This window comes from Lathyrus oleraceus, chromosome 4 (genome assembly GCF_024323335.1).
Source record: "Lathyrus oleraceus cultivar Zhongwan6 chromosome 4, CAAS_Psat_ZW6_1.0, whole genome shotgun sequence".
NCBI classification, from domain to species: Eukaryota; Viridiplantae; Streptophyta; class Magnoliopsida; order Fabales; family Fabaceae; genus Lathyrus; species Lathyrus oleraceus.
Genome location: NC_066582.1, coordinates 371290377 through 371301956, shown reverse-complemented (window position 1 = coordinate 371301956; position 11580 = coordinate 371290377).

Sequence of the window (11580 nt, the reverse complement as noted above, 5' to 3'; positions counted from 1 at the left end):
AGTAGGCTCAATCTTCCCAATCATATCAATGCCCCACATGGCAAACGGCCAAGGCGAGTTCATGACATTCAACGGGCTTGGTGGTACATGCACCTTATCAGCATAGATTTGACACTTATGGCACTTCCGAGCATATTTGAAACAATCGGATTCCATAGTCATCCAGTAATAACCAGCTCTCAGCAGTTTCTTTGACATCGCATGACCACCAGCATGTGTACCAAACGAACCTTCATGCACTTCTTGCATCAACATGTCTGCTTCGTGTCTATCCACGCATCTGAGCAAGACCATGTCAAAGTTCCTTTTATACAACACGTCATCCTGATTCAAATAAAAGCTTCCAGCTATCCTTCTCAGGGTCTTTTTGTCATTCTTCGATGCACCTTCAGGATACTCCTGAGTCTTGAGGAAGTTCTTGATGTCATAATACCACGGCTTCTCATCAATCGCAACAGACTCGGCTGCAAACACATACGCAGGCCTCTCGAGTCGATTCACCGCAACATGTGGTACATGATTCCACCAATGAACCTTTATCATGGAAGATAAAGTAGCCAAAGCATCATCCATTTGATTCTCGTCCCGGGGGACATGATACAACTTCACCTTCTTGAAGAACGTCAGTATTCTTCTGGTGTAATCTCTATACGGAATCAAATGTGGCTGGTTTGTATTCCAATCTCCATTGACCTGATTGATCACTAGAGCTGAATCTCCAAATATGTCAAGAGTTTTGATCCTCAGATCAATGGCTTCTTCTATCCCCATGATACAAGCCTCATACTCAGCTTCGTTGTTGGTGACGTCGAAAGTCAATCTGGCAGAGAAAGGTATATGGGCCCCTTTTGGATTGATCAACACTGCCCCAACACCGTTACCATTCATATTCACAACCCCATCAAACATCAGTGTCCACTTGTCATCCGGATCCGGTCCTTCCTCGACAAGCGGCTCTTCACAATCTTTCATCTTCAGATACATGATGTCTTCATCAGGGAATTCAAACATCATAGGCTGATAGTCATCAATTGGTTGTTCGGCAAGGTAGTGTGACAGAATATTACCTTTGATGGCCTTCTGTGACGTGTACTGGATATCATATTCTGTTAAAATCATCTGCCATCGAGCAACACGCCCGGTGAGAGCCGGCTTCTCAAAGATGTACTTGACTGGATCCATCTTAGAAATCAACAAGGTAGTATGGTTCAACATATACTGCCTCAGTCGGCGAGCAGCCCAGGCCAAAGCACAACAAGTTTTCTCGAGCAGTGAATATCTTGTTTCACAGTCGGTAAACTTTTTGCTAAGGTAGTATATGGCATGCTCTTTTCGACCAGACTCGTCATGCTGCCCCAATACACACCCCATCGAGTTCTCGGTAACTGATAAGTACATTATCAATGGTCTCCCTGGAACTGGAGGAATGAGGATTGGAGGTTTCTGTAAATACTCTTTTATCTTGTCAAAAGCCTTCTGACAATCATCATTCCACTTGATCGCCTGATTCTTTCTAAGTAGTTTGAAAATTGGTTCACACGTGGCCGTTAGGTGAGATATGAACCTTGCGATGTAGTTCAACCTCCCTAAAAACCCACGGACTTGCTTCTCCGTTTTCGGTTCAGGCATCTCTTGAATAGCTTTGACTTTCGCTGGATCAACCTCAATCCCTTTCTCACTGACAATGAAGCCTAACAGCTTCCCTGATCTTACCCCAAACGTACACTTGTTCGGATTCAGCCTCAGTTTGAACTTGACCAATCTGTCGAACAACTTCTGTAGATTAACCAGGTGCTCCTCTTCTGTCTGCGACTTCGCAATCATATCATCCACGTACACTTCAATCTCTTTGTGCATCATGTCATGAAAGAGAGTCGTCATTGCCCTCTGATAGGTAGCACCGGCATTCTTCAGCTCAAATGGCATCACTTTATAGCAGAATGTGCCCCAAGGTGTAATGAATGTCGTCTTTTCCATGTCCTCTGGCGCCATCTTGATCTGATTATAACCCGAGAAACCGTCCATGAAAGAGAATACCGAGGATTGAGCCGTATTATCCACCAATACATCGATGTGAGGTAATGGGAAATCATCTTTCGGACTCGCTCTATTCAAATCCCGGTAGTCGACACACATTCAGACTTTGCCATCTTTCTTCGGCACAGGAACAATGTTGGCCACCCACGGTGGATAACTGGTAACAGCCAGAAAACCTGCATCCCACTGCTACTGAACCTCTTCCTTGATCTTGACAGCCATATCAGGACTAGTTCTGCGAAGCTTCTGCTTTACCGACAGACACTCTTCTCTAAGAGGTAATCGATGCACCACAATGTCTGTATCCAAACCAGGCATATCTTGATATGACCAGGCGAATATTTCCACATATTCTCTTAGCGTCTCAATCAGCCTCCTCTTGACAGAGTCCTCTAAAGCAGCCCCAATCTTGATCTCTCTTCTGGCGTCCTCAGTACCCAGATTAATAATCTCCAACTCCTCCTGATGAGGTTGGATGACCCTTTCCTCCTGCTTCAGCAATATGACCAACTCTGCGGGGAGTTCACAATCTTCCTCATTCTCCTCTTCAGCTTGGTAGATGGGATTATTGAAATCATGACGAGGCATAACAGAACTGTTCATAGTGGATGCCAAAAGATCACTTCTGCATGTTTAATGTTTTGTTTTTAGAAAAAGATTTCAATAAAGTCACAAAAAACAAAAACATTGCCATTTTTATTGTTTTGAAAAAAAAGGAAAACTAAAAATGGAAAGACAAAGATCACAAAATTTGATTGCAAAACGTCCTTTATTTATGATAATCATTAAAACATGATGAGGCCCTACAATGAACCACTACGTCTTGGGCAGAACGTAGGTTTTTTCATGCAAAATGATAAAAACAAAGGAAAATTACTCTGTCTGAAGAGTAACTTGAACCACTTCTTCAGCCGTCCAATTATTGATAGACTCCCCTGGTGCACACGGGCGAACCCAGATGTCTAGATCGCAATCACTGTCACAGTCTTCACCACCAGTTGCAAAGACGTCCCCATGATTCATCAGCCCGGCGCTGGTAAAGGTACTTGGACCCGCACTCTGCTCTGCTTGGAGAGGCTCATAACCAATACCAAACTTGTCCTCCTTGACAGGCAAGTCTACCATCTTGCCCCAGCCCTTAGCTCTACCAGAATCGACAACCTCCTTGGCTTGCTTGTACGAAGCAATCGAAGCACCCGGCTTCCTCTGATCAGCGTAAGCTACCTTCTCCAGAGCCACGGTCTCAAATGCCTGGCATAATGTTTCGTGGATCTCACCATCTACCTCGACATACTTGAACGAGGATAAATGACTCACCAGAATCTCTTCTTCGCCACACACGGTCACAATTTGGCCGTTCCAGACAAACTTGAGTTTTTGGTGGAGAGTTGACGAGACTGCTCCTGCTGCGTGAATCCAAGGACGCCCCAACAGACAGCTATAGGCGGGCTGAATGTCCATAACATAGAAAATGATGTCGAAAACCTCCGGACCTATCTTTACCGGCAAGGTAATTTCACCAAACACAGAACGTTTGGATCCATCAAAAGCGCGCACAATAAGGTCACTAGGAGTGAGCACAACTCCATCAACATCAATCTTCTTCAGAATCTGCCTGGGCAAGACATTCAATGAAGACCCGGTGTCTACCAATACGTGAGACAGAACTGCCCCCTTACATTCCATAGTGATATGTAAGGCTTTGTTATGATTACGACCCTCAGGCGTTAAGTCTAGGTCAGTGAAACCTACACCATGCATGATGCTCAGGTTGGCGGAAATCTCTTGCGGTACATATACCATGTTTAGCATCTTCAGCAAAGCATCACGGTGTGCCTCAGAGCACAACAGCAAAGAGAGAATTGAAATTTTGGATGGAGTTTGATTGAGCTGATCTACAATCTTGTAGTCACTCTTCTTTATAATCTTCATAAATTCCTCCACGTCCTTTTCAAATGAACCCTCAGCTTCCTTCTGAGCCGGTTCCTCATCAACAACAACTTGTTTGCCCTTCGCCCTAGCAGACGCCTCAGCATTAGCATCTCTCAACGGCTGAGGAGCAAACAGTCGTCCACTCCGGGTAAAACCTCCTGGACCACCAACGTTGTCCACCACAGGACTCACAACCACAGGAGTTTTAACCGGTGCACTGATGGTCACAGGCGCTTGACTTGCTGGCCTCATCTGATTATCAGCCCTTCGATTGCTGCGATAGGCATTATCATACCTCCAAGGGACAGCCCTACTATTCTCAACTGGTCTTCTGCCAGGCGCAACGATAGTAGTTGGAGCACTGATGGTTACCGGAGTAGAAATGGTAACCGGGGTACCACTTGCTACAGATGAACTAACAACCCCTTGTCCTCGTCCTTCAACCGGCTTAAAATAGATGGTGACATTCGACACCGGCCCAATATCTTTGACAGCCCTACTGAACTGGACACAACCTTCATCAATCAACTTCTGAATACTAGCCCTCAACTGGTCACACCCATTAACAACTTCAATACAACCCAAACAACCCTCATTACAGCCCGGGTAGACACCCCCCTTCATCAGACCGCCCTTCACAGTCAACAAGGAAGTCTGGACATCATCAACACTGTCAAATAGATCTTCAGCTTCTGCTCCTTCAATATTGTTCACCCTATGCCCACCATGCTGAGGCATAGGATTGTTCACTACATTGGGTACCGGAGCAAAGTTGATCGCCTTGGCATCGATCAAGTCTTGAACCTTGTGTTGCAAAGCCCGGAATTTCTCAGTGTGGTGCCCTGGTGCCCCGGAATGAAAGTCACAGCGGACGTTGGCATCATATCCGGGAGGCAACACTGTTGGCGGAGCCATTGTACGTAACTCAACAAACCCTAACCCGAGTAGTTCGGGCAGTAGTTCGGCGTACGACATTGGCAATGGATCAAAACGTCGATCAGCCACTCTCTGTCTGTGCTGATACGGACGTTGTTGCTGTTGTTGTTGTTGTTGCGGTTGTTGAACCCTTTGTTGTTGTTGACGAGGTTGAGGTGCAGGAATGGTCACTGCAGCAACCGGGCGATACTGATCTCTGTTTACACTGCCTCTGTACACATTCCCTCGGTGTTATACAGCATTGGTTTCACCTTCTCTACGGCGAGGTGCCCCAGAGAAGGGTTTCTTCGATGACGAAGAAGAACCCACATCATGAATTCTGCCAGCCTTGATTAAACTTTCTATTCTCTCGCCACAGATGACGACATCAGAAAAACTTCCGAATGGGCAGCTTCCCATCCGGTCCATAAACACACCTTGAAGAGTGCCGATGAACATATCTGTCAACTCCCTTTCCAGCATAGGGGGTTGAACTCTCGCAGCAAGCTCGCGCCATCTCTGGGCGTACTCTTTAAAGCTCTCATTGTTTTTCTGACACAAACTCTGCAGCTGAGTCCGGGTCGGTGCCATATCCATGTTATGTTTATACTGTCTGAGGAACGCTTCACCCAAATCCCTCCAACATCTGATTGAATCTCTTTTCAACTCCATGTACCAGTCCAAAGACGCCCCAGATAGGCTGTCTTGGAAAAAATACATCCACATCTTCTCGTCGTCAGTATACGCCGAGATCTTTCGATAGTATGCCTGCACATGAGTGCGAGGACAAGAGGTGTCGTTGTACTTATCAAAGGACGGTGATTTAAACTTGTGTGGGATTCTCAGTCCTTCCACTAATCCCATATTGGTAACATCAAAACCGAGGGAGTTTTGACATTCCATAGCACGGATCTTCTCAGCAAGAGCCTCAACTTTGAGGTCTCTCTCATCAACCCTTCCCAAGATGTCTTCGTCTTCACTGAGCAGAGTAAACATATCCTCTTGTCTGTCAACAATCGGAGCTTGATTACGGGCCGGAGCACGGACCACTCTGGCATTAGCAGCATCTGGAGCAATCAGTTGACCGTTGATTCGAATACCCCTTAACTCGTCCCCTACAGCAAAGTTGTTGATGGGAACAGCAGCAGTAGGGTTATCATTGGTCGGGCCTCCCTCAGGCAGAGGTGGATTGACTGGTGGAAGTGCAGCTTCTTGTCTCTGAACTAGAGCTCAGAGTTCTTCTTGCCCTTGCGCAACCCCTTGCATCATATGTATGAACTGGGCCATGCTAGCCCTCATCTCTGCTAACTCATCTTGTACTTGATCCATGTTCCTTTGATGGTTGAGTCTCGTTGAGTAGCGGTGCGGTCTCTGATCAGCTATCCTGCCTGAACACAGGAACCAAAGTGAGAAGTCGGCACAAGAACACCTGTTATGCAAATGAGATGAGTATGATGTTTAATGATGCGTATGATGCACATGATATGCTCATTTCTCAAGCATTAAAAGAGCCTGATCCATCCTCAAAAGATGGCAACCTGCAGCAACAAGGAAACAACAAAGTACAAGGTAAATGAAAACAACAGGGAAATACCAACAACCTTATCTATAAATAAGGACAAAAAGATCATACAACCAAGTCAACAAAATATTCAGAGTACAAACAAATGAATCCCATCCAACAAGCCTGGAGGTGATTCTCAAAATAAGCATCAAAAGTACAATCTAAGACAAACGATCTTCCGGAATGAGGGTCTTCGAGTACTGGCACTGGTCTATCAACAATGTGCATTCTGAACATTCCGGTAGAGGGGTAATCTTCTACTTCAATTGTCTTCTAAGCTCCATGACTTCTCCTCCAAGATATTCCACCTCTTTCTTCAACTGGACGTCTTTGTCTTTGAGTTGTTTCTCTAGGTCTCTGATCTTCTTTTGGTAGCTGGCTTCAGCTCTCTGCAGTCTCAAGCACTCCCGATGCTCTGCATCCAACATGGATTCCATCTCCTCGTAGGATCTCTTCTTGCTCCTTGCCCTGCTAGCATCCTCTCCTTGCACTCCCTTGAGTTGATGGGCCAAATTCAACCTATCAGCTTTGGCTTTGTAGAGCTCCATCTGGGTATCCTGCTCCTTCTCTCTCAATCGGCGATTCTCCATCAGAGCTTGCTTGTAGTGCTCAGCAGGCACACTCTCAGCAAGGACCAAAGGTGGTTGCTCCTGCAACGGCTCCATCCTATCATAGGGTAGCAACAAAGTTTCCACTCTCTTCTTTACCCAATCAGTGTAATCGGGCATTGCAATGGCAAACATCTTCCCTAAGACAGATCCATCCTTCACACCAACAGACCTCTAAGCTCTTCCTATCTGCTCCAATCTAGTCAGGTCACTCTGCTTCTCAAAATACACACTTTCAGCTACTTCAGCTTCAAGTGGTCTTCCCTTCATTACAAACCCTAACTGACGAAGAGACAGAACTGGATTATAATTTATGCAACCTTTGGTCCCTACGCGTGGCACATTCCGGAATTCTCCACAGCTCATAATAACATTCTTCACATCCATCCGGTAAGATTGCCATCTGATGTCATATGAGGTAAGCGACATGACCCTCTGAGTCCACTTAAGAGTGCTCTGAGTATCCACAAAGGGTCCACTGGCTGGCAGAAGGGACATGAACCATCTGAGTAGGAGAGGTAGACAACATCTGATAGCTCCACCCTTACCATGCCTACTGTGAATAGCATAGTAAGTGTCAGCTAACAAAGTGGGAACTGGATTCCTTCCCATGAAGATACTGATGGCAGCATGGTCAATGAAATTGGGCATGCTTGGGAATAGGACGATCCCATAGATCATAGCAGCAAGCTGGGCATGAAAAACTTCCCAATTCCCCTTCTCGGCTTCATCTCTGGCAACCCTCAAGAGAAACTTCAACGGCAGACCCACAACTCCCCCACTGGGCTTCCAATTATCACAAACTTCCTTGACACTCAACCGGAGAGCTCTGGCAACAACTCTAAAGTCAACCTCCTTAGGCATGTCCAGGAAAGGAACCTGATGCTGAATCGGAACGCTCATCAGAATAGAATACTCCTCGAGAGTAGGCGCCAACTGATAGTCTTGAAAGGTAAAACATCTGAGCTCCGGGTCGTAGAACTGAAGAAGCGTCTGCAGCGGCACCGGATCGACTACCGTCTTCAACAGCGTCAGAACATCTCCATACTGCCCAACAAAACCCTTCATCTGATCCCTAGTCACAAGGCTACCCAACTCTATCAATGAAGTCAACGGCTCACGATGAAAGCTGTAGGAACAGGTCTTCCGCTTCGGCTCTGGGACTGTTGCCATCCCTATTAGTGAACAAGCTTTGGAATGTACCTGAGAAATGATATGCATGCAGAGATTAGTTTTTTTTTCTTTTTCCTTCTTCTTTTTCTTCTTTTTTTTCATTTTTTTTACGGCATTTCTTTTGAAAAATAAATATGCTATGATGCACATGATGCAGACTGGACTGGCTGGTTGCATCTCTGAATCACAAGGTTGAAGCTTCGGTCTAAACTCAGAACCCAAATCCAACTTGAAAACCCAAGGTCAAATGAGACACTGTCGTCTGAACCCAAAGTCACCAACAGAACCACAAGTCACCAACGGTACCTGTAATAATGATCAACCCTTCCCCACTCACAGGTGTCGTCTAGGCCAGGGTAAGGTCGAGAGAAACACAGCATAAATAACCTTTCGCAGAATACCATCATATACACACCTGAAGTATGCAACGACAATATCCCACCAGGGTCTGAACTGCTCGTGATATCAATGTTCCGCTAAGTGGCGCAATACCACCCGCTTCCCATGAATCACTCTATTCCTAAGCATCCTAGATTTCACTCATGGTCTGGGTATTGGACCTTTTACCTCAAGTGACTCCCACCCCAACAAAGAGAAACAGACAACCAGCCAGATGAATAATGAATGTGAATGAATGCAAACATAAGTGCAAACATAAATGCAAACAATAAATGAAATGAATGCAATAAATAAACACAGCACAAAGCAACCAAAACCCTAACCTAGAGAGCGCTAGGAGAGACTCGCTTAGGGAAGATGGACCAGCACAGGTCAACTTCTCTAGACTCCCCAGCAGAGTCGCCAGCTGTCGCATTACGCGAAAAACCGGCGGGAAAACAAGAACAACAGAGCCGCCACCGTGGGTTATTTATCCCAAAAGAGGGAAAGGAAACGCTCAGAGTAAACCTGGAAAAGACATGGTCTTGCGACCAAAGAGAATGGGATCGGGAGTCGGTTATGCGAAGGGAAGGTATTAGCACCCCTACGCATCCGTCGTACTCGACGGGATCCACGCACAATAAGAAGGAATAATGGTTGCTAAAAACACTGCTACACACACACACACTGGCTGAAAGAGACACAAGAAAACAGACTGAAACTGACTCGGCAGGATACCGCATCCTGGGCCTACTTAGTCTATCAGGCATAGACATCAGAGTCGAAGTAGTTCGGACCGGGGAAGACACATGCTCGCTAGGATATCGCATCCTATGCATACGTATCTCCTTGGACGAAGGAGAATCAGAGCATTCGTAGCTCGGCTGACACGCACACAAACAAACACAGGCAAACGTGGAGCCTGAATGCCAATCACTGGGCTTACATCAGCATCCGAACCAGAACACACACAAGGGGGTTGAAACACAAATGTTGAAAAAGAAAAAGGGCGCCCGGAGAGATCAGCTCATCTCCTGCCTACGTACCTCATCTGGTATGAGGATCAGGGCGACGTAGTTCCCCTACGGAGGGACACAAGACTAGCCTAACCAGATAACAGAGGGAGAGACAACTAGGGAGACTACGACTCGAGCCTAGATGTTATCATGCAAATTCATCCCTAAGTTAAGGTTTCTAGCTAACTTGCACAGGAAGCAAGCCTATCCTAAACATGACTTGCACAGGAAGCAAGCCACACCTAACCTAACTTGCACAGGAAGCAAGCCAAACTACACCTAACTTGCACAGGAAGCAAGTCAAACAAACACACAAACACAAGTAGCACACACTATACACAAGCAATGGGCTCATACAAAGGTTAGGCATTGAAGCCAACTGGAATAGGGTTAATGGTGCTCTTAACCTTGACATTGAGAGCCAAGGTGAAGCAGATGAGAGGAGATGAGGGGTGTGCCTCATTGCTCTTATCCCAGGTCAGGGAGAGCATTTGAATATCAGAAGGTGTGGGAGTTCAGAAAGTAGGAACTCTCTCCACAAGTTAGACTCTATAGATCTTGGGTTTTTACTCACTATGCATCAACACAAGTGGTGTGAGCAAGGTGAGTGACACACAGAATAGTAGGAGATAGGTTGCATATCTCTTGGATTCTACCAATTGCCTCTTCACTTAGGAGGTCTTTGAATATGTACAAGGACAAATTGTAAACAATCACAAACATTGCCTCTTAAGGAGGACTTCAGACAGTTGCCTGGCCAAGTAACAGGCCAGGTCTTCCAGACTACATGAAGTAAAGAAGTTATACCTCAATGCAAATTGCTCTTAAGCAAAGCAAAGCAAAGTTCTTAAAGAACTATAAGCAACTAAAGGTACCTGAAACCAGTCAGACAACATCAGTATACAATTCAAAGTTAAATAAGAAATGAAATAGAGATCAACAGTCAACACAATCAGTTAAATGTGCAATGCACAAGGCTCAAAGCATGTGAGCCAAGCAACCTACAAAACAAACAAGTTAGTCATGATAATCAATCAAACTCAACCAATTTGTATTGGTCTCTTTGGGTATTTGTTGCTTAACCTAAAAACAACAAACTTAAACATGAGCAACATGACCACTAGGACAAGCCTAGGGTCAAAAAGAGATAAAAAAGTCAAAACAGCAAATGACAAGTGTCCAAAATCAAGTTCAAACAATCAAGAAACAAACCCAATTGATTTCATGCTCATATCAATCATCATCATCATTTCATAAGCAAATTAGGTCAAAGCATGGCATATGGAAGCTCAAAGAAGTCAACAGAAATATGCAACTCAAATCTAATCACAGACAATTCAAACAAATCTCAAATAATTCATGATCAAACATCATCCATAACATGATAAGCACACCAAGTTTCAGCTCAATTGGATCATGGGAAGTAGGGAAATGAAAATCAGAAAGGCAGGGCAAGTTCAAACATGCTCAAAGAAGTCAACCAAACATGTACCAACTTCAATAAATCATAAATCAGTGACAACATATGAGAAATGAATGGGATTAAAACCATGATAAACCTTAAGATGTCTACTAATTACATGTCAAATTTCATGGCCATCCAATAATGTATGAGAATTTCACAAATCATATGGAATCATGTGTCACAAAAGTCAACATTTTGGTCAAACAGGGGAGAAATTATCAATCAAATAGAAAATGCATTCCAAAATTCCAGAAACATTCATACACATTCTCAACATACATATGCATGTTCATGCAAAAAATCAGACCAATTTGAGTTCATTAGGCAAGGTAATTAAAATCATGAATTTGGACATCAATGGTGTGACACAAATTGTCACACCCCTATTCAAAAAATCATAACTCACAAACCAGCAACGATAAATTCAAAAACTCTACACCAAAATCACCATGAACGTGTCTAGTTTGAGCACAAAAATTTTGAGAGGCATTG